General features: G+C 39.2%; 1 non-coding gene across 1 annotated transcript; it reads left to right on the top strand.

Annotated features, from left to right (window-relative positions):
* Positions 1-1,071: 1,071 nt before the first annotated feature.
* LOC138381127 (U7 small nuclear RNA) lies at positions 1,072-1,135 on the top strand. Its single transcript, XR_011233060.1, has one exon. It is a non-coding gene; the product is annotated as a U7 small nuclear RNA (small nuclear RNA).
* The last annotated feature ends 23,815 nt before the right edge of the window (positions 1,136-24,950 follow it).

The following is a 24,950-nucleotide window of genomic DNA, read 5'->3' on the forward strand; positions in this document are numbered from 1 at the left end:
TGCTGTGAGCTAGGCTGACGCCACGGCACTCACTCTAGCCTGGGCAACAAAGTGAGACTCTGTCTCAACCAAAAAAAAAAAAAAAGAAAACAATTTTAATTCTCCCTGGGGCAAACATGGGAAGACACTCTTCTCTCCCGTTTCTTAGAGCATTTACTTTACAAAACTTGTAATTGCGAATTCTTTCTCTGTCCCTCTGAAATGAGTGTAAACCTTTTTAAAAGCTAAATAAATCTCTTGCCAGTTTTACAACCCATAACTATCTCTCTCAAGCACCTGGGAGCCATCTTTCTGAAATGCAGTCATCAAGGGGGAGAGTACCCCAATCACCCTCTTTCTGTGGGAGGGTAAGGGCCTACCTTCAGCTGGCACTTTGCTCAGAGTTGGAAACCCACCTCCTGCCATACAGGTCTGAGAAATTTTTCCTTCACATAAAGGCAGTTAGAAAACACAGGTGGCCCAATTACCAGGTAAACTGAGGATGAACTGTGTGTGAGAAATGGTGCTGTCAAGTCTTCTTTCCTGAGGACTGGTTGTTGTTTATCTTGAGAAATTATATGCAATTATTGCATCTGCTTGACTATATGAAAGGATAAATTTTCTTTTTGTGTTTGTAATCTCTTTGGTAGATTGCCTGTGATATACATCACATTCTGGTTCAAGGCTTATTCAATAATAAAACTGTTTTCTTTCTCTTCTACCTTTGTAAAGAGGTGGTGTGGGTAGGCAGGAGATTTTGTTTTACTTTCCCAACAAGATTGCCCAATGCCTTTCCATAACCACTGTGCTTGGCCATCTCTCGCCCTGAAAAGTGACATGATACTGTGAAAAGAGCAGGGTTTCTTAGGGCTCTGCCACTTACTGGCTGTGTAACTCTGGACTTTTTATAGTAACTTTATGAGCATCAATTTCCTCATAAGTATTCCAGGAAGTAAGTACAAGTACTTAATTTATAGTGTTATTCTGAGGATTAGCAACATTTAGGGAAATGCCTAGCATAATGGATTTAAAAATTTTAAACTTGAAGATGGGAACCACAGCTTACATAAGGTACACTCAAAACTTCATTTGTAGTGTTACAGCTCTTTTAGAATTTGTCTAGCAGGTTTTCCAGTCCTTACCAAAAACTTCCCTCCAAAAAAAAAACAAAAAAAAAAAACTTCATTTGTGTCCCAATATATATTCTGTACTAGGACTTTAGAAAGGACACAGTCCCTGCTTCCAGGGAATTCACTCTCACGGGGATAGAATGACAGAGACTAGATCCCTTAGCCATGGTTCTCCATGGGCAGGAATTTGAATAATCTTCTAACCTACAACTTCCACTCAGAGCAATAATTGCTACAAGAAATTGGACAATCTCCGTGCTCCTGCACTACTCTGTGCCTTCCTAAAAATGCCCTGTCGATGCCTAAAGCCAGACTGAAACCCTGGGTGGGGTGGCCATTTCGCTGCAGAGGAAGTGGTGTGAGCTCTTGGTTTTAGTCCCCAAGGGGGCATTCTAACCTGGGAACAGTTACTTTAGGCTTTCAGGAGGATTAACGGCTGCATGGAGAATGAAAATCTCTGAAACATGAAGAGGGCTGGTAATTTAGGCTGAGCTTGGGGGGCTGAGTAGCAAGAGAGTTTGTGGGCCAGAAAATTCTCAATGACACACATGACCCTGCTTTCTTATCACCAATTCTGTTGTCTTGTGTCCAAGAGTCAAAATGAGCTTGAGATTTGTTTCATGTTTATTTAATTTTACTTTCATGAATCAGTATTTCTTAGTATCAGGGACCAATATAAGCTTTTATCTATTTGTCCCAAAATTATTTCCAATCTCTGATGACTGTTCTTATCTAAGCCATGCCTGTACTGCATATAAGATCAGAAATTCAAGGATAAGAAAAATAAAAGGAAAGGAAAGGCAAATAGAGAAAAAATAAGGTGTAGTTGGGAAGAAGATGGAGAAATAAAGATAAGAAGAAACTGGTGGAGGAGTGTCTGAATTGAAAAGCATTGTCTCAGCAGCAACATTATTAATGTGGGGGGCATCAGGTAATTCTCTTGGGGGGGGGGCTTTCCTGTGCATTGTAGGGTGTTTAGCAGCATCCCTGGCCTTGACTCTCTAGATGCTAGTAGCACACCTCCAGTTGTGGCAAACACAGATGTCTCTGGACACTGCCAAATGTCCCCTAGGAGGAAATAGCCCCTGGTTGAACACCAGTGGCCTGTATGTCTATATGTGGAATGTCGAATTCATAGAGTAGAAGCAAACTTTTAGGACCTGTATATACATATATACATGCACATGTATATGAAAAGGACTGAGGAAGTGAATATTTTTCTTTCTACTATTATGACACATTTTTATTCCTATAGTAGTTGTATGTACTGAATTGCTATTATATTAATATCATTTGACTTTAATAAATTAAATAAGATACATGTGATATAAAAATGGGAATTGGCTATGTATAACATATATATATGTATATTATATATATATATAACATTTTTATACAAGTTATTCACAATTCAGAAAATTTTCTCAGTCTGATCATGTCCTGTCCCAGATTTTAGCTTGGTCAATATCTCTTATTTATGGATCCTCATAGATATTAAATATATAAATTTTCTCTATTCTCTCTTTAAGCTATGTCCCCATTCTTCACACAAATTATTCTGGATACACCAAGAATTTACTCCCCCCAAAGATTCTTAAATTCTAAAAAGATAAGCCCCGTATTGCGTCCAATGTACATGCATGCACGTGCACACACACACACACACACACACTTTCCTTCACACACATCCACACCACAATGTGCAGACGATGGACTAGACCACAGGTAGGTGGAGCTTCCCACTGCAAAACTGAATGACAAAGCTTAGGAGTGGCTGCTCCTGAATCTGTGCATTTTCTTTTCTTTTTTTTTTTTTTTTGAGACAGAGCCTCACTCTGTTGCCCGGGCTAGAGTGCCGTGGCATCAGCCTAGCTCACAGCAACCTCAGACTCCTGGGCTCAAGCAATCCTTCTGCCTCAGCCTCCCGAGTAGCTGGGACTACAGGCATGCACCACCATGATCGGCTAATTTTTTGTATATACTTTTAGCTGTCCAGATCATTTCTTTCTATTTTTTTAGTAGAGACCTCGAGGTGATCCTCCCGCCTCAGCCTCCCAGAGTGCTCGGATTACAGGCATCAGCCACTGCGCCTGGCCAATGTGCATTTTCTTTTGAAGAGTTCACATGCTTTAAATTTTATGCAGGACAATTACATCATATTAGGTAGAAGAATTATTTTACTAGGGTATTATATGAACATTAAATATTATTAAATCGGATATGACTCAATGCAAAGTTTACAAGGGATGAGACAATGGTGGTTTGTACAGCATTAAACTGGAAACCAACTTTCCCAGAGCTCCCTTCTTTATGATAGCAGGTTAAAATTGGCCAGAGAGGAATGTATGTGAGATATGCGAGGCAAAAGTGAAACAATAGCCACTGCTTTCTGAAAAACATCATAGTCATATGTGAAAAACAGACACAGAAATGCCCAGTATGTTCCAGCTTGTCCTTGCTCTATTACACTCTATGTCTAGCACATTTTCGTGTTGCTCACTCTGCTGGCCAGCCACCATCATATGCCTGGCAACAGACTAATGGAGACAGTAGCTACCCAAAGGCAACAGCTTCCTTAGACTTCTCCATGAACTTCCCCTTCAAATCACACTTCAGCAGCTGCAAATGCTTGGTTTCTCAGATTGACCAGCTAGGGATTCCTTCTTTGGCCCTTCAACTACCCTTAGACCTTTACTTCCTCAGCTCCTTTTACAACTGTATAAGGCTAAATTCCTATAATTAAATCCCTACCCCACAGGACTCATGGTGACTCTGCTTCATGGACTGTATCCTGACTGATGCACTAGGCAAATTAAATTAATAGAATACAAAGCTTTTCTGTCTTTAAAAAATGTTTTCAGATATCTATTGAAAGAAAGAACAATTGTAAATCTAGAATAATCAGGAAAAAATAGATCTTCAAAGAATGCTTGTAGCAACATGATTTGCAAGGGAAAGAAGAAGAAAAAAGTGATACGGTCTCCTGTATGTCTATGAAACATTCAAAGTAAGGAGACAAATGTATCACTATGTGAGAATCTAGGAATTATTTTTAATTAAAAAATTCTACTCAGAAAGAAATTACTTACAATATAACTTTATGAATAACTTAAAATATTAATATATCAATCTAATTCTGGGTTGTTACAGTAAAGATATCAAAGGAATAAACTCTCATGTCCTACAAATTCCTGGTAATATAACTGAATAGTCTTTAGTAGAGAAGAGAAACTTCTTTAAACATATCTGGTGGCAAAATGAATAAGGATATGGTATAACAACTCTCCTACCCGCAGCTCCAACCAATTTGCTGTGTAGAGATAACTGCTGTGTCACCCATCTCCTGTGATTCTGTGCAGGGCTTGTCGTAAACACTGAACAAGACTGAGGTCCAGGCTCTTAAGAGTGATTACTTCCCTAGGAACAAAAGTGCCAACATGACTTCCATAGCGTGCTGTGGGCAGTAAGAGCCACTGTTTGCATTAATGTGGAAAGCCCCTTATGGAAAATTGAGCATTTAATAAATTCTCTAGGCTCAACTTCTGCTCTCCAGAAGCTCAAAGCACTTGGAATCTTCTTCATCTCCAGAAAGGAGCCTCCTGTTCTTGTATGGCTGAGGCATCGTCAGTTCTTGTAATGATCATCACTCTCAGTAGAAAAAGTTCTATTTCATTCTAATTGTTGTGTGATATGACTTAGAATAACTTTAATGGCATAAACTCTTTAGTATGAGAATCTCTCCTGGTTCCAGCGTTGATATCCCACGAGGAGCAGAATCTCCGCAGCTGTTACTTAACCATGTCTCTGCCTCTAACTGGCTGCAAAGCAGGTGAACTGGGACTTCTCAATTGCTCATTCCACTATGTCCCTGTTTTCTCTATGTGTCTAGTAGAGGCAAGCAGACACCTCCTTTTCCTCCTGTGACACACCTCAGAAGAGAGCATCAAGCTGATATGGCCCAGGATGAGACATCCTTCCATGTACAAGGGCAGCCAGCTAGGGAGGAAGACTCAGTCACATACTACTGTGCTGTCAGTGGCACAATGACAAGAGCTACAGGAATGCTGTCATTTAACTTCTGTATATGTCCACAGACAAGGATCAGTATATTTCTCTTTTTCAAAGTATTACAAAGCAAATTTACCACAAATGTAAAATTATCAGCTGCCAATAAGTCACAATCATCCCCAAAGCTTGCTGAAAAAACTTGCACCAACACTTTTTCCAATTAAACCAATTTTCTGGTTTACTCATGAGGAGTCACTCATGCCCAGTGATTCTACATAGGGCTTGTGGTCTGGGCTTAAATTTGTGCATTGTATATTTTGTATTTTGTTTCCTAAATAATGTGTGTGTGTGTGAGAGAGAGAGAGAGAGAGAGAGAGCATTATAGTCCAAAAGTCCCACTGGACCTGGAAAGTCAGCTTTCTTACACGTGGCTCATGCATAGCGCCTCATGTTTTGCATGTGACTGCCCTTCCTAACATCAACTCACAAAGTTCCTACACACAGACACTAAACTCCAACACTAACAAACTGAGCACATTTCCTGAGCACTGCTGGCTAAAGAGTTCTACCTTTGTGGGGTCTTCCCTGGCTCCACACGGCTAGCCTTCTCAGCAGAGCTAATGGATCACCGTTAGTCTTCCTCACTAAAACGCTCATGTCCCATGCCATGTTCTAAGTGTGTACTAAGTGTCTAAAGTCTTTCTCTTTAGACTGTTAGGTATTTAAGAATGAAGATTGTTCCATAATCATATTTGAAACCCTAAGCCAAGCACAGTACCAGTTATCTCATAAAAACTAAATAAATGTTGATTATGTAAGTACATAAATCAGTAAAAATTTCTTTACTAGAAAGTCTGAATTATATGGGCTTAAAGTATATAATATATAATACGGAAAATTTATTAATATTAGATTCTCCTGAACTGGACAATTATTTTTAATAGACTTAATATATTAATGGAGTTAATATATTTTAACAGAGGCATTCTGACCCCTCCAAATATTAATTTCATTATTATTCAAATGAAAATTCAAAATGTTTATTACCACAGTAAAATATGCATCAAATATTATTTTATTATGTGTTATCTGTGTCTTTCCTAGAAGTAATTTCAAAAATATTTTGGAATTTACTCTTAGCTGCAATCATGAGTTGCCATACTGAGTTAGCAATGAAAGTACAATTAATTTTTCTTGTTTCTTCCATTGTATTACTCTATAGAGAAATACACTATATGTAGACCAAGAGTGAAGGTAAACAAATATGTTGCCTTTTTTGCATCTTCTAGTAACTTTCACAACTATGGCCTCATGTTGTCTATAGACTTCATAGGATTATGTCATTGTTTTTCTCATTTGAAAATACAGAACACGCTAAATGATCTCATTGAAGTTGCAAGAGAGATAATTGAGTTCAAAGGGTGATATAATGTAGAGGATAAATTATGTTGGACTGATTTGTATCTTCAAAAGAGACACCCAGATTTTGAATTTAGCAATTATCTTGTGCTATTTATTTAACCAGAGAAAATATGGACACATTTGAAGACCACGTTAGGATTCAATTGCATTAAAAACGAAGCTACAAATATTTATAATCATTGTATTAAATAGAACATCATACCATATGTGTTCCCAATAAGCACCAATTCTTATTAATGCTTTTAAATGAGGTGTTTGCCAAAGTATGCCAGTTGACAATGTGCCAATCATTTGAACTAATATAATTTTCTATATTCTCAGGTATCATTTTCTACTATTGCAAAAACGACATATATTTGCATATGTGTTCTCTGAAAACCTTTCCTTCTCTTACAATCTCATTTTAACTTTTCTATAGAGAAGGCATTGTACTTTCATCTTTAGGAAATACAGAATTATATTTTCAGAAATTTTTTACATTTGGACTAAAGGGGGCAGTGTGTCCTTTCGTAAAGATAAATACCTTTAGCTAAAAGTAGGGCTTTTCATGTGAGTTAGAAGGATCTGAGGAAGGAAATGAATGAAGTATAAGAAGTTGACGTCAGATTTGCTGTTGCCTAGCCAGGAGACAAGACAACCTGCATCTTCGCGGGAGAAATGGGCAAGCTCCTGGGGGCATCATTGCTGATTCTGTGGCTTCAGTCAGACTGTGAGTTGAGGATGGGAGCTTTGAATATTGTAGAAAAAATTCAAGGAACACTACAATGCTGGGAGATAAGATCATTGGAGTTTTTGTTTTGTTTTGTTTTCTTGATCATGATGGTTTTCTGTGGGGACGTTAAGAATAAAATGTAAAATCTGTTACTCTCTTTCCAAACAGGGGTAAATAGTCAAAAGAAGGATGCTGACCAGCAGGTTAAGCAAACTCCTCCATCCCTGAGTGTCCAAGAAGGAGGAATTTCTGTTCTGAACTGTGACTACACTAATAACATGTTTGATTATTTCCTGTGGTACAAACAATACCCTGCTAAAAGTCCTGCATTACTGATATCTACATCTTCAGCTACGGATCAAAAAGAAGATGGAAGATTCACAGTCTTCTCTAACAAAAGTGCCAAACACCTCTCTCTGCACATTGCGGCCTCCCAGCCTGGAGACTCAGCCTTGTACCTCTGCGCGGCGAGTGCACAGTGCTCTCCAGGCACCTGCAGCCTGTACCCAAACCTGCTCTGCGGTCCCAGCCTGGGAAGAACACAGACTGTTTGTGTTTACCACAGCAGTATAAGAGAGAGCTCTGAAGTATGTGAGGCAAGTTGAGCTTAAAAGACGACTGATACATGGCAAGCTTTACCAGTAAGTTAGGAAAGTTCCTTGAGCTTTAGAGTATCAAAGAGTTTAACCACTGTCCTTCTCTACTTTCAGAGAGAGGTTGCTGGTTTCGCTAAAGCACAACTCCCTGGAGATGCTTTGTTCCTGCTGGCTTCTGGAATGAGGGTGCCGTGTTTCCCTAGTGGGGGGCTGGGGGGAAGAACATGTGTCTGGAATGGGAAAACTGAGGTCCTACTGCAAGTTCTTCCAGTGAAGAACATTTCCTGATATATCATTTCTTTTAGGCTTTCTTAGCTTACAGGTGTCTCTCATCAAAGAAATGTATGTGTGACTACTAACCTGTGTATATCCACATATCCATAAATATTTCTATATGTAACATAACCATCTGTAGCTATATTAAGTTAAATACTAGTTCTTACTGATGTCTTCAACTCTAAATCAATACCACATGGATCACACTGGCCTCTTCCCCTTGCTTACCCATAAATTCCACTATAAAAATGAAAAATCTGGCTCCCACTGTTAACAAAAAAAAATTATTCTGTAATACTTGTTAAAGCATGGCAAGGCAGAATTTATTTAGGACCACCATGATAGGTATAAGAGACCACCGCAACGGGATTTTGGAGGAAGGGAGGAAAATTGGGCTCAACTCTGAACACAGCATGGGCTGGTAGAAATTTATAGCCAAGGAGCAGGGTGGGGGTCAGTGGATGGAAAATTACCAAGAGGAAACATCAGGGGCAAGGGGGATTCCGGCTAAACTGACTTAACAGGATTCTTGCTGCAGACAGGCAGGGCCATCAGACATCAGAATAACCTGGAGGATGGTAGTGGGTAAGGAGCCCAATTAGATATCAGATGTGATCAGATATTGATGAGAGGGTGGTTCTCTCTAAATTGGTTTAGCAGGGCTCTTATTAAAACTAGATTTTATGATTTTACAAGCAAGTGCACAGATGGGCTTAGGCAAAGTTCTAGGAGCCTGACTAAAATTTGGTCAAGCAAAGAATTTTTATCATCACCATCCACCATTCATTTACATAATAGTTCAATTCTAGTACACATGTAGAGCGGTACCAGAATTGTCAACTTGTACCCCCATGGGAAACAATTTTATCACTTAGAGGACACTGCTGAGTAATGGTAATAATGTTTAAATCATATTGAACTTCTATTATACTACCTGTTTTGCATGCATTATCTTAACTAATCCTCCCAAAAATTCTTTAAGACAGCTGTTAGAATAACTCATATTTTAGTAGAGAAAACAGGCTGTGGGAGTTTAGTAATTTTCTCAGTATCACTAACCTTGTGAGAAAATGGAGTTCATGCTCACACAGCTTGACGGCAGGACCCACGCCCCAAACACCAACTGTGCAGCCTCCCTATAGAAACCATTAACAAGTCATGCACACTTTTGAAAGGCTGTTAATTTCTACAATTCTTAGCACCCATTTCTTCATTATTGACCCAGAGGAAAGTCTATCACTTATAGATAATGAACAGCTAAAAGTATGATTTTATTTGTATATATCATATTTGTAGAGAAATGTTTGGAACTTGTCCCTCATGGGCTAATTTTCTGAAGCTGAAGATCTTTACAATGAGATGTAGAAGTTCAGAACGCCTTCCAAGAAGCCTGGGGAAGCCTCCATAAATCTCATCAGTTGTGGCTCGATCTGAACAGTGACTTCAGGAGGTGCTTCTGAACGGAATAGGGATGACATATAGCTTTGCTTAGCTTGGTTCATCTAGGGGTCCTCACGGGGATGGTGTCAATTCCCTCATATTGATTCTATCTTTCTGAACATGGATGTGAAGCTAACTCAGTGTAGATTAGATTCATTATCCCTCCATATCCAGGAGCACCCATCTCACATGCAGTATTTCTCCCACTCTTTTTATGGCTTACATTGGTATAGGCAGGAAAAATTCCAAGATCCTTTTTGTAATGCAAGTAAATGAGAATGAAAAGGGGAAGGAATACTAAGTGTCACTCTTCATGCTTAGGATGGCTTTGGTTCCATACACATCTCAGGCTCCCAATCTGGAGACGCAGCTACTCCGAGTGGATGCCCTACTGTGGATACCCTGCACAGAGGCATCCAGAAATTCAAAGCTGCAGCCACAGATCCCAGCACAAGTGCAGAGACACATGACAGTTGTTGCTGGCTTCTAACAGGGTGTGGAAGATTATAGCTTTGATGAATCACTTCATTTCAATTTCAAAATATATGGAAATACAGATGAATAATCAGTCTAGTTACTATATATCCTTATTCTTAACAAAACTGTTTCTAACACCCTAAGACAATATATCAGCTTTTCTCATTTGCAGACATACTTGACATGATTTATAAATTATTCAAACACAGTTATAAAGTTCAATTATAATGGACACTTTTCACGCTAATTGCTGTTACACTTACCTCATTTCATGTCTTCTCTATCCTGCTAAGGTGACAGAGGCACACCAGAAACAGGGATACTACATCAACTCTCATTCCTATTATCTTTATTCAATCTCTGCACACTGCTTCAACTTTCACATTTCAATCATTCTCACATTTCTCTATTTATATTCTTTTCTCATCTAGTGGATTTGGGAAACAGCATTGGTAAAGAGCTACTTTCTAGCTTTGTGCTGGCCGTGAGCATGCTAAGTCATCTTGAGCAAGTGGATTAACCTCTTAACTAACATCTTATATCAGAACCTTCATTTGTAATGCAAGGACAATAATTTCTAGCAAACATTGTTCTCAAGTTTTATTCATTCTGTCAATGAGCAATTATTCATTGAGTTCTACATACATGTTACATGCTGGGAAAAAAAGAGCTATAAGAAAATATATAGTATCTTCTCTCACTAAATGTATAGCCTAGTTAGTTGTAAGATCAGCCACTTTCCTCTGGCTGATCAGACAGAGGAAAGTGAGACGGCACCAAGCTTGGGAAAGCCAAGGGTCATATGAAGGCATATAGAGAGTCCCACCCACACCCCAGCCTTAGAGGAGAGTCAGGACAGTCAGGAGTATGATGCCCAAGGTGAGATCTGAAGATTTAGTAGGAGCAATCAGGTTGAAAGACAGAGGAGGTGGGAGAAGTGGTCTTAAAGGTAGAAACAGCACATGGAAGGCAACAGAAAACATAGTGCATCTGAGGACTGAAAGCCAGAGTTATGCTATGAATAAAATTATAAATATGTATGTCATAAAATTTTCAAACCACTACTGAAAAGTGGCCATAATCTCAAATCTCAATTTTATAAATGAGCAACCATAATATTTATGAAGTTACCAAATATGTTCTCTATTTACTTGAGATTTCACTCAATAAGCTTATTTATTTGACACGTAATATGTGTCTTGGACTCAAAAACAAGAGATGCAACTAGGAAGAATAAGACTGTTTCTGCCTTCAGGGAGTCTGTAATATAATAAAGACTACTATAATATAGTATAACAAAAGCTGTCACAGGAGAAGGGTAGAATATGACTACCTAACAGTGGCATTTAAGTTGGAAACAGAATGTAAGGGAAAGCTACCTAGGGGAGGTGGTATCTAAGTTAAGATGTGTAAAAAAGATGGCCAAAAATGGAGTCAGAGAAAGAGTATTATAGAAAAAGAGAAATAGAATGTACAAAGACATGAAGTCAAAATTTAGTTTACGAGAATGACATTAAACTAATTTGAAATGGCTGGAGCATACAACTCAAAATGGACAGCAGTAAAAATAAAACTAATGCAATAAGCAGAAACTGCTTTGTGTAAAGAATTTAAAGCCATTACAAGATGCTTGTACGTTATCTTGAAGGCAGTGATGAGCAGTGAAAGAGACCTGCACAAGCAAATGGTATAATGAAGTGTCACTATTGGAAAGATTGCTCTGATTTCATATATGCATATATATTTATATAATTATATGTGTGTAAATATATATAATTGTGTGTGTATATATATCTGTGTGCATGTGTGTGTACATATAATAAATTTTCCCTTGATATTTCTTTATTTCTCTTAATTAATCCTGGATTTTCTCTAACACACTATGTTGATAGGCCCTTCCTTATGGCAAGAAAAAGACAACTTGAATGAAAACTTATTCAAGAAAAGCCAAAATCCACATTTTAATCAACATTTCTCAGTCTGGCCACAGGGCAGCACTATTTAAAAAGCATTCTAGATAGATGTATATGGTTTTGTGCAAACAGTAAAAGTACAGTTCTGTGTTGTGATGTCTCTGATTGGTTGCCCCCAAAGTTGCAGGATCCTGGGAACAAGTGCAACAGGCCTCATTCTGAGCCAAACAGAACTCCTGCTAAAGATGCCTGTTCAGAAGCTGGCCCAGCCCACTAAATTTACTGGGGAGACAAGGATGGAGACTCTCCCAAGAGTGCGTTCAGGCACCTTGTTGTGGCAGTCGACCTGCAAGTACACAATTCAGTCTGGAAGAGGTTGTGATATGGCAGCAATCTGACAGCAGAAATGTTCTGTCCTGGGAAGGGTCCTTTTGAGAACCAGACCTAAAAAGAAGTGCAGAAAATGTTCTGTATTTATGTGGTTATGCTTATGTTTCAAGGAAGGAAGGAGGGGAGAAAATCATTCTTCCTTTTATGAGGTTGTACATCTCGAGAGGGTTTCCTGTCTTTCAATTTTCTTTCTGATCAGGGGTGAGAAGCCAACAACTGGAGCAGAGTCTTCAGGCCTTGATCATCCAAGAGGGAGAAGATGTTGCCATCAACTGCAGTTCCCCAGAGACGTTATATTCTGTACACCGGTACAGGCAGAAGCATGGTGAAGGGCTCATCTTCCTGATGACAGTACTGAAAGGTGAAGAAGAGTCATGACAAAATAGCTGCCACATTTAATGAAAAAAAGGAGCAAATTTCCCTGTACATCATGGCCTCCCAGCCTAGCCACTCAGGCAGCTACTTCTGTGCAGTAAAGACATAATGATACCAAGGCTGCCAACAGCTACACTCAAACCTAAAGCAGGGCCACAGATGCTCACCTGGCACAGGGTTCCTATGGGACACTAACCAGAAGGCTCATCCATGAAAAAACAGAAACCTGAAAAAAATTCAATTGTTTTGACACATAATGCAAAAAGTGACCCATGCCCTTAAGATCATATCTAATTTCACATTATTATCTTGATAATTATATAATTGCTTAGTAGGTAACTTAAGATTGAGAAGAGAATCACATAAATTTCAGTTTCAGAAACCAGAGTGAATTACTATATGACTGAAGCTACACATGTGAGCTACTTTTATGTTCTTATATTCCTATATGAGAGTGAAAAGTAATATCTCTTTCTTCTGCTAGGTACTCACAACTTGTCTACAGAAAGATAGTAAAAACAGCACACACACAAACACACAAAAAACTTTTATCTAGTTCCTAGTTAATGTTGTTACTTTTCTAGAGAGGTCACTAGCGATATTTTTCCAAGGTTTTAAATATCTGTCTTTGAGAAATGGCACTAAGAAGCACTTTCATTTTTACATTGGCCTCCATTTTTCTTCTTATTGTGCTTTATTCTGCTTGATTTGCAGCTTTTCCCAGGGCATGCTGAGTTATCAACATGACACTTTCTCTTACCAGTTTGCCCAAATATGCAATGGTCAAGATCCTTCCTCAATGGTTCCCCTGCATCAGCCCAGCACAACACTGGCATGTAATGAACACTCAATAAACTTTGATTGATTAATTTATGATGACAATGAGGAAAATAATGATTCTTCATTATCAGAGAAGTTAAAATACACAAATGGAACCATAGTCGCTAATTTTCATTACACAATCAAATATTACTAGGAAAATATGAGTTCATGGTCAAGAAAAAAGCAAATAGAAACTGACTTTGATACGGCTCAGGGATTGAATTTAGCAGACAACTATTTTAAAGCCAGCATAATAAACAGGTACAAAGAAGTAAAGGAAAATACGTTTGAAGAATTGAAGGAAAAATGTTCTTAATGTGTGAACAAAAATAAAATCTCATCATGAAATAGAAACCATGAGAAAGAAACAAACGGAAATGTTAGAACTGAAGAGTATAGTAAGTGAAATAAAAAATTCATTGGATGGGTTGAACAAATTAGAGATGGCAAAAGAATTCAAAAATGAATCAACAAACTGTGGTATAGTTATGAAATGGGGAAAAAACAAAAACTGTGTTTGTTCCTTTTCTCTCACTCAAGAACAATAATCACAGAAAAAATTTCTGTGACCAAATATGTGGTGCTCTTTCCCCAAACACTAAGCAGGCAATCAATTCTGCAGCAGACACCACTGGGTATCCTCCAATTTAATTCTGACACCCAGTATCGGATCACACAGGTTTAGGGCTCAGTCCACAAGACTGCCCTCCCTTGAGATACCAGTAACAAGTCCAAGCCTCAGTCGAGGTTTCCATGACCCCCTCTTTGGGTTCAATTAATTTGCTACAGTGACTCACAGAACTCAGGGAAACACTTAGTTTACCAGTTTACTATAAAGGTTATTACAAAGAATACGGAGATGTGTAGGGCAGGGTATGGGGAAAGGGTGTGGAGCCTCCATGCCCTCTTCAGGCGCACCACCCCACAGGAACCTCCTTGTGTTCAGCTATTCTGAAGTTCTCCAAACCCAGTCCTTTTGGGGTTTTATGGAGGCTTTAGTATGTAGATGTGACTGGTTAAATCATTGGCCATTGGTGATCTGCTTAACCTTCAGACTCTCTCCCCTTCCCAGAGGTTCAGGGTGGGGCTGAAAGACCCAACCTTCTAATCATGTCTTGGTCTTTCCAGTGACCAGCCCCCATCCTAAAGCTACCTAGGGGCTGTCAGTCAACTCATTAGTATAAAAAACGATATCACTTTGCAACATTATTTCATGTAATTTATTTCCAATGAAATTGATTATAAAAATAAAAGAATTTGGATTCTAGATCTCATGATAGTCTATAATACTTCTTTTAACTCAATAAAAGTAATTCTGTTTCAGTTTGGGGAAAAAATAAAAGAAGGAGAAGTGGAGATAAGGTAATAAGAGGTGGAAGGAAAAGGTAACAAGAGATAGTATGCAGTGACTAAAGTTCAGTCTCTTAAATTAGAGGACCATTACAACCCAGGTCCTCCATGTACCAGCTCTGTGCTCTTGAGCAAGTTTCTGAGCCATTATCTCCTCTCTGTAAAATGGGAGAGAGGGGAATAATCTCTCACGAGAGTCGCCTTTCTCACAGGTGAGGATTGAGTGAAATTATGTACATAAAGTTCCTAGAATATGATAAATGTTCAGTGAATTTTGCCTAGTATTTTTATTACTAACAAAAGGTGGTCTTTCAAGTGAGCCTAGATTCTCTAAATAAAATTGTGGGAGGTGATTAACATGGTATGGCAGCTCCAAAATTTTTTCTTTTAGTTGGGCAATCTGAGGGGCTGGAGGTGAAAGTAGAGAAAAAAGATAATTGTCATCTTATCTCAGAGACTGTCTGGTGACCTGGAGTTACGAGTGCTATAGTTTCTATATCTGTCCCCTCCAAATCTCATGTTGAAATGTGATCCCAATGTTGGAGGTGATGCCTAATGGAGGTGTTTGCATCATGGGAGCAGATTCCTCATGAATAGATTAATGCCTGAGGCTGTCACCAGAAGCAGATGCTGGAGCCATGTTTCTTGTATAGTCTGCAGAACCGTGAGCTAAATAAACCTCTTTTCTTAATAAATTACTCAGTCTCAGGTATTCCTTTACTGAAACACAAAATGGACTAAGACAATGGGGAATAATATCTCATCATAGAGGTGATCTTCTATTATAGCTGAGCCCAGGGCAAATGAAATTGAACAGAATGTAAGTTTTCTTTTGTCGTAACAAAATGTAGTTACCTAGATCACACATTAGGAGGACAATCAGAAGTCTAAGATAATCAGAAAAGAAAGCAGACTTTAAAGGAAAATGTTTGAAATTATGAACTGAGAAGGAAAGAAGATAAGGAAGAATGTCATGAGTTATAGTATTACCATGAAATTTTGCGTATAAGAATGTATATCTATTCACGTCCAAGGATACAGAGGCACATCTGCATTTTAATTTAAAATATTTTGTCTTTATTCATAAAAGAATATATAGGTATTGTATTTTTAATGTCCACCTAAGTCTAGGAATAAAATTTTGTGGCTTGAAAATCTCTAGAGAGTAACTGAACAACCTTTGTTAGGGAAAAGAGGCTATCTTAAACATACCTAGTGGCCCAATTTAGTCTATGCAAACATGAGCAGGAAATGAGCTGACAATTGCCCCTCTTCCCCACCATACCAATTTCCTGTTCTGAGACAGCTGCATTGCCCACCTCCAGTAATTCTGGTGGAGCTTTCCATAAAACCAAATCAACTGAGCCCCAGGCTCACATCAGGGGATATTCTCCTAGAGACAGAAGTGCCAGCATGACTCTTCTCAGCACATCATGGGTGTTGATTGCCTCTGTCTTCCTTGGTAGGGATAGTCGCTGAAAATGAGGCTGAGGACTGTCCAGAATTGGGAGGAGACAGTGGGGAGGGCAGAAGGGCTGAGCAATTGGCCATAAATGACAAACTCTGAGAGGTTATGAGAATGAAGGGGAAAGACATGAGATTCTGACTCCTTCTGACTTGACTGAAGGTTTAACTCCTGCCCCAGAAGTTCTTGGCAGCTCTCTTATGGGTAGGCTCAGGGGATCAGTCTTGTTATTTCTTCTTTTCTACAGGATCCAGCATGTCCCAGCAGGTCATTCAATCCCAATCGGCAATATCTAAGCAGGAGGGTGAGACCGTGGAACTAGAGTGTTCATATAACACAAGTGTTCCATATTATATGCTGTATTGGTACAAAAGACCTCCCAGCGGGGAGATTATTTTCCTCATTTTTCAGCGCACAGATGCAGATACCAATGCAACACAGGGTCGATATTCTGTGAGCTTCCAGAAAGCAACTAAAACTATCCGGCTCATCATATCATCATCACAGCCAGAAGACTCGGCAACATATTTCTGTTGTCTCAGAGAGCCCACTGTGAAAAAAAGTGATAGAAGATCTTTACAAAAAGGTCACAACTCGACCTGAGGCAATTGCCTATTCCCACATTCTCAGTGAAAACTCACATACCTTTGTTAGCAGCTAGTGGTTAAGGTGCATAAGATAAGATCTAGAAAGGAAGTCATTGAATTCATTCTAGGAAGCACTCCCTCACAGCTGGAGTAGAGACCACACAGGACCATATGTAAAAGACCTACTCCTTAGATAATATCACATTTCTATTTCTTCCCATGCAGTATGACATATTTAATAAAAAGGTAACATATGAAGGGCAGAATTTTAAAACCACAATTGATAGTTCCAGACTTCATACCTGCTCAATCCAATCTCTTGAGGAGAATAGTATGGAAGACACTGGGAAAAAACAACCACACAAAATAAAGGTTTTTATGCTGAGATGCCTATGTGGCCAGAGAAGTGCAGTCTCAGTGAGATTATAGACTGGGGTACATCGGACCATGTAGAACAACAACCTTATTCTGTACCAGACACATTTTCCTACCTCCTTTTGGCTAGATTTCACTCTAATCTTTGCCAACTCCAGCTTGGCTTTGCATGCCCTTTGATTCTCATGCTCCCTACAGCCGCATGCCCATCACAAGCTTTGGTTAACCACAACAGAGAAAGGAGGCGTGTGAAGAGACACTGCTACGGATGCTGGGACCTCAAGTTGATCTTGCAGCCACCTAACTAATCCATGGAAGTACCAGAAATGAGACTGCAGCTTCTAAAGCACAATATTCCTTTATTCAGCCATCTGCTTTCTAATTGTTTTGGTCAGGAACACAGGGCTAGTCTTCTGACTCTGATGAGTCATTTTTCTTGTGTTAAGAAATTCCCGATAGCAATCCTCTGCTAAGGATGCTAAATGGACCCTATTACTTGTGGCTGCAGGCCTGACACAGTGCCTAACCCTTAAACTTCGTCTCCTCTTAATCCTTGTGCCTTCAACTAAAGTTTCAACATCGTGCCAGAACTAAAAATGGAATGCATCAAGTACAAGCTCTTTCCTGGTTGTTACCTATTTCTGGGCAATTTGGACATTCCTCCTTAGATTGCCATGCTTGTTGGATGCTTACTTTCATTAGTTTAGTCAATCACTTGTTCATTCAGGAAAATAATTATGTCATATGTAAAGCCCTTCAGTTACTTCTAATTATTTCCTAAGAGAAATGTCCAAGTTTCCTGACATGGATTACAAAATGTTTCTCCCAGGCCGGGCGCGGTGGCTCACGCCTGTAATCCTAGCACTCTGGGAGGCCGAGGCGGGTGGATCGCTCAAGGTCAGGAGTTCGAGACCAGCCTGAGCAAGAGCGAGACCCCGTCTCTACTAAAAATAGAAAGAAATTATATGGACAACTAAAAATATATATATAGAAAAATTAGCCGGGCATAGTGGTGCATGCCTGTAGTCCCAGCTACTCGGGAGGCTGAGGCAGGAGGATCGCTTGAGCCCAGGAGTTTGAGGTTGCTGTGAGCTAGGCTGACGCCACGGCACTCACTCTAGCCTGGGCAACAAAGTGAGACTCTGTCTCAAAAAAAAAAAAAAAAAAAAAATGTTTCTCCCCATAATTTTTGGGTTAAGCCCAAGATGAGTAATAATGTTGAGAATGTTTCCTGGGTGTCCATAATGTCCATAATATCCATAATCTCATCTTCAAAATCCATTTTTAAAGGTCCCAGAGAGAACTCCTCTAGATCAGAATAAACTGCAATTATCTAATTCCTCAGCCTTGCAATGTTCCTTGGGATTTCTCATTGTGTCCAAATTTACTACTGGCTCACAACCTAGCTGGAGTCACAGAATCAGTAAAGATGCCCCTTAGGCACTTGCCCATTCCTCTATCAACAAAGACCCAGTAAAGACCCCAGTCTCTATGAGATCTTTAACAATTTAATACAAAATTGGCTCAAACTTTTCTTTAAAACAGGAGCTTAGTGACCAACAGAAGTCAAAGTATAGCCAGCAGAAGGATAAACAGTGCCCTCCTTCTCAGACTGAATAGGAAGGAGGTATTTCAATTATGATCTGTGATTTACAATGGTAATACAGTTTACAGTGCTTCTTATGCTATGGTTCAGAAAGAATGCTGACAAAGATCCTGAATTTCTGATATCAATGTTTCAATTTTAGATGCAATAGAAGATGGATAGAGTTCCAATTCCCCCTTGGATATATACAGCATGAAAGTGTGGCTTCCACCTTAACAAGTAAAACTAGATAAATAGAAAAATCATAACTTTGTTTAACCCATCAGATAGCTGAGATCACAGGCAGCGTAGACAAGTAGACTGGATTCCATTGAGGAAGAGTCTTCTCCAAGGAGAGATGGACATGTGTGTTACTGAAAACTCAGCACTTGTCCTCGAGACCACATCAGAAGAATGAGAACAAGTGTCTTGGGGAGGATGAAAGAGAATTTTTATTACTTTGCTGGCAAAGGAGGAAAAATGGTAGATCTTCTTGTCTCAAAATCCAAATTTCCTCCACATAAGCAAAAATACAGAGCTTTTAAAGGGAGGGCCCCTCAGTTCTAGGCTATTGTGGTTAACTATTCTAATTACCCCATCGCTGCCAAAGATAAAGCCTATGAACTCGACCAGCTGCCCACCTTGGGGTCTGCTGTTGCCTGGGATAAAGTTATCTTTTTTTTTTTTTTAAGTAGCAACCCAAGTTGCTATTTATTAACAAAATTCTTGCCAAAAAAGCCAATAATACTCACAGACATTTCTATATCATTGTATATTCAAAAATAAGTTTCAGTTAATTCATAACCCATTCCTAAATATTACCTTCACAACACATAGTTCAATATTGAAGTCATAATTTTACTGTATTACTCCATATATAGTATCACTTGGAGGAAACTTTAGTCATAATACACTAGCATTTTTTTAATATGTAGGCAGAGAAGAAAAATGAGAGAATAATGTCATGTCATTAATAAGGCAACAGCATATAATTTGAGATTTTTTAATTTTTTTTTTAATTTCAGAATATTATGGGGGTACAAATATTTTGGTTACATATATTGCCTTTGCATCATCCAAGCCAGAGCTACAAGCATGCCCATCCCCCAGACAGTGCATTCCACACCCATTAGTTATGAATTTACCCATCCCTTCCCCCCAATCCCTGCCCGGCACCTGATGAATATTACTTCCATATGTGCACCTAAGTGCTGATCAGTTAATACCAGTTTGACGGTAAGTACATGTGGTGCTTGTCTTTCCATTTTTGTGATACTTCACTTCAAAGAATGGGCTCTAGCTCCACCCAGGATAACACAAGAGGTGTTGGTTCACCATTGTTTTATGACTCAGTAGTACACCACGGTATACACATACCACATTTTAGTAATCCATTCATATATTGATGGGCACTTGGGTTGTTCCCACATCTTTGCAATTGTGAATTGTGCTGCCATAAACATTTGAGTGCAGATGTCTTTATTATAAAATGCCTTTTTTTCCTTTGAGTAGATGCCTAGTTGTGGGATTCCTGGATCAAATGGTAGTTCTATTTTTAGAACTTTAGTTCTTTAAGATATCTCCATATTACTTTCTGTAGAGGTTGTACTAATTTGCAGTCCCACCAGCAATGTATGAGTGTTCCTCTCTCTCCACATCCATGCCAACATTTGTTGTTTTGGGACTTTGATAAAAGCCATTCTCACTGGACTTAAGTGATATCTCATTGTGGTTTTTATTTGCACTTCCCTGATGATTAGAGATGTTGAGCCCTTTTTTTATGTTTGCTGGCCATTATTCTGTCTTCTTTTGCAAAGTTTCTGTTCATGTCCTTTGCCCACTTTTAATGGGGTTGTTTGATTTTTTTCTTGTTAATTTTCTTAAATTTTATGTAGATTCTAGTTATCAGCTTTTTATCGGATGTGTAGCATGCAAATATTTTCTCCCATTCTGTAGGTTGTCTATATGCTCATTGATAGTTTCCTTGGCAGTGCAGAAACTTTTTAATTTTATCAGGTCCCATTTATTTATTTTTGTTGCTGCTGTGATTGCTTTTGGGTTCTTCTTCATAAATTCTTTGCCTAGGCCAATGTCTATAAGAGTTTTTCCAATATTTTCTTCTATAATTCTTATGCTTTCATGTCTTAGGTTTAAGGCTATTATCCATCATGAGTTTGGAGTTATCTCTTTTAACAAAGAACTTAACCTGCCTCAGGGGTACAGGGTAGGCTACAGTTCCCAAAAACACTGGGGGAAGTTTTAAAGAGACAGAAAATATTTTTTTTTTTTTTTCTTCAGGCCCTTCCTTCTGTTACATATTCCCCACTCTTGATTTTAAGCTTCCATATCTATGGGAGGAGGGGCAACTACTCTGTTACATACTGACTGGCACAACTTCGGCAGAGTATAGGAAAAAGAAATGCTGTCTGCCATACAAGCAAGAAAAAAAAATCAGGTAAAAGACTGAGTGAGAGCCATCATCAGAATATAAAACTACTGGGGGGTCACAGACACAGGAGGAGTTTGCATTCACTGGTAGGGCCATTTTCACAGGTGTTCACAAACATAACAGGGGCAGGGTGGGACACAGAGGGAGCTCCACCAAAAGCAGAAGCCTACAAGACGTGATCCAGCTGCCGCTGCAGGAAAGTACAAATCCTAGCACTCCTGCCTAGACCAGCCTCTCACATGAAGGAAAAGCCTTAACCTGTTAGCGATGGGGATAAAGAGCTGACACGAAATCCTGCCACCACCCCAGGGCACAGGTTAAGATCAATTGCAACAAAGAGAAGAGTCAAAGAAAAAACCCACTACCTTTGGATAAGGAGTAAAAAATCATTCTAAGCTGAAGATCTTGTAACAATACCATCCTAATTCTGCTACCTATGAGAGAGAGGCGAAAAACTCTCTTGCACAAGACCCACAGAGAAACATGGCAGTGTTTGGCTGCCGTGTGGGGTGGTGGGGGTGGTGGGGGTCATGAATATTGAGGAAACCCTAAATCTGAGATCCAGACACATGGAGCCAGTCTAAGATTGAAGCTGGACCAAGACAACAGAGAAGTCCATCTACCCACATGATGAGCCTAGGAAACACTGAAGAACAGAAATTGATAGTAGGAAAATGTATGCTCTCTTTGATTCTAACTGATGCTATTTGCTTCTGTGACTGTGCTTGCTTTTAGTGCTTTGGTAAATATAGTTAATCAGAATGAAAAACAGGTATAAGAGCAAGGGTAACTCCATGATAGGCTAGGCTTCCTGGATGTGAGAAGCTAACAGCCTAGTTCTGCTTCTGTATATATGGCTTGCTGGCTTGGTGCTTAGCATAAGTGGAGCCATGGCAAGCTTCACTAAAGTTAAGGAAAACAAGGCCCCGGGGAGGTAACCGCAAGTTACTTCCTGATAAAGGGCTGGAGAGTCCAGGGGCCCTCCAACCAACAAAATAGATAAGAAGGGCAAGACATGATCAGCACATGAACGGCTTGTGCAGGGCGTGTGTTCCTAGTATCGCTTGCAACCAAAAACTAGAAGGTATGCAACAACAGCCCCCCCCACCCCCGTCAGAGACCCTCCTCTTCCCCTAAATGACGTTAACTACAACTGGCGCCGGTGTGAAAAGCACGAAGCTTAAGAGTCAACCAATCAGGAGCCAATGCGATCAGCCACTTCTAAAAGAACAAATAAACTAAAGGGGGATGGAGTGCAGACCAGTATGTCATGTGCAGACTAGTGTGTCGTGTGCAGACTAGTATGTCATGTACAGACTAGTGTGTCTTGTGTAGACTAGTATGTCGTGTGCAGACTAGTATGTCGTGTGCAGACTAACATGTCGTGTGAAAACTAGCATACAGAAAAGTATAAAAGCTTAACCTTTACCCCAGGGCGGGGTCCTAGTTTGTGGAGAGGCCACTGCGTTGGTGCTCTGGGACTTGAACCCTAGCTTGAGCTAGTCAATAAACTCCTTTGCCTTTTGGTGACTCTGCCTCTCTGTTCCTGGGGCTGAGGGGAACCGGTTCTAACAACACTACATAACTAGCAACAGCAATCTATAGCTGGCGGCAGGAACAGGAGGAGAGAGAGGTGAGGAGAGAGGTGGGGGAGGGGGGAGAAAGAGAGAGAGTCTCCATGGTGCAGGAATTCAGGGACTGCTGCTAAAAGGTGAGGTGGAATACTCTAAAACACAGAGATTCCTTTTTAACATAGCCACAGTACCATTATTAAATTTATGTTAATATAAATTAACAGTAAGTCAAGAAGCCAGATTTTAAGTGGCTTGTGAAGCAGTAAAATTGCTTTAGGAAAACCTTGATATTTAAGGGTATCTTTATTGTAGAACCCTCTATTTTCAGGTCTTTTCATTTCCTACTTTCTATTCCTAGAGGCAACATGGTTGGACACCACCGTCAGGGACATATTAGGCTAAGTGAACCACCATTCTTATTTGTATTACATTACCTTCTCTCAATCCTTTATCTCCATGGAGTTTTACCTTAAAAGATGTTTCTTCATGTTTTTATTCACTAGGCATATTCTGAGGAAGCAGATAGAAAGGAGTGTTTCTCATTAAGCTTTTTATCTGTCCAAGGTTTGTTGTAGGTGCTGATACAGTAGCAGAATGATAGGATAAAAGAAACTTTGATTTGTTTATCAGCTATATCTAGGTTCATATGCTGTCTCTTTGTGTTATTGAACTTCTTTGAGTTTTTTCCATTCACTCTCAATTTATTTTGAGGATTAAGTAAAAGGACGGATTAAATAAAATTCAAAGTACCGTGGTTGGCATGTAGTGCGCATTAATAAGCCACCAATCACAGCTCTTGATACATGTCATATCCTTTCATTGCTGCATTGCAATATTGAGTTTATAACAGGGAAATAATTTAAATATCACTGCACATTTAAGAGACTCTGAAATAAGACTCAACTACATAGCATTTTTACTTTGCAATGTACTTTGCTGTAATCTGTAGTCCTCAAGCCTCCTGCATCTGCTGAGGCTTTCTAATCATGATAGAACATTGAGAGATAACAGGAAAAATGTCCAGATGCCTAACTTGGAAAATAAACTAAATGAGGCCATTTTGGGAAATGGCTCATAGGTCTTTGGGACAGGTTTACATATACTTTTCCTTCTGATATGTTAATAAAGGTAGTTTAAATGAGACCTCTGTTTTAGTATTTGGCATATTGACATAAGTAAAGTCTCACACTATGGAAGTACATTAGAAAGGATATTACAAAGAATGTGCTTCTAAAGTACTTGAAACTCATTAACACTTCAAAGTGAATGAGTTTAAAAATAAATTTCAGGAATTTCAGGAACTGGCTCCTCCAAAAATATGGTTTATAGCCATCTGATAGTGGAGACATGAACATTCTCACTTGTTGACATTAAAGGAGAAACTTCGAGATTGGGGGGAGATATACGAGTTTGATTCTAGTCAGTGGATGGTTCAAGCAGAGGCGCTGACATCCATTTGGGGACCCTTCATATTGGAAAACAAAAGCCTGGAAAGAAGATACAATTATTTTTACCATAATTATGCTGGTGGAATAATTTTACAAGGAGTAGGTATAAATATGTTTTACTAAGAGCATACACATTCATTCCTCAGGCAGACCAGAGTGATTAGACTATCAAAGGAAAATTAGCTTAAGTGATAATTTGTGTGTTTTTATGTACACATATGCACCGATCCTGGCTGTAGCTCTACTCATACAGAGAAAACAAACTGAAATTGAAGTAATGACAGTTTTTGCCTACCCTACACCTGTTCCAGGGTATCAGAGCTTCTTACCCCATTTTGCAAAGTTGGTAATAGTTCAAGCAAAGACCCCATTGACACTTTTTAATCTTTAATATTTTGCAAGACATTAAAAGGGATTTGAACCAGAGCTTTATCACCTTGTAAAAAAAAGTGATGTGTCCTGAAGTATCATGGAGCTGGTATACCAGATGTTATGGGCTTAAGAACTAATAGAGGGAAAAATTAGGAGACAAGGAAACAAAAATTGTGATTTGTGATGGCTTCTATAGGTCTATCCA

The sequence above is a fragment of the Eulemur rufifrons genome, chromosome 2, assembly GCF_041146395.1.
Source record: "Eulemur rufifrons isolate Redbay chromosome 2, OSU_ERuf_1, whole genome shotgun sequence".
Lineage (NCBI taxonomy): Eukaryota > Metazoa > Chordata > Mammalia > Primates > Lemuridae > Eulemur > Eulemur rufifrons.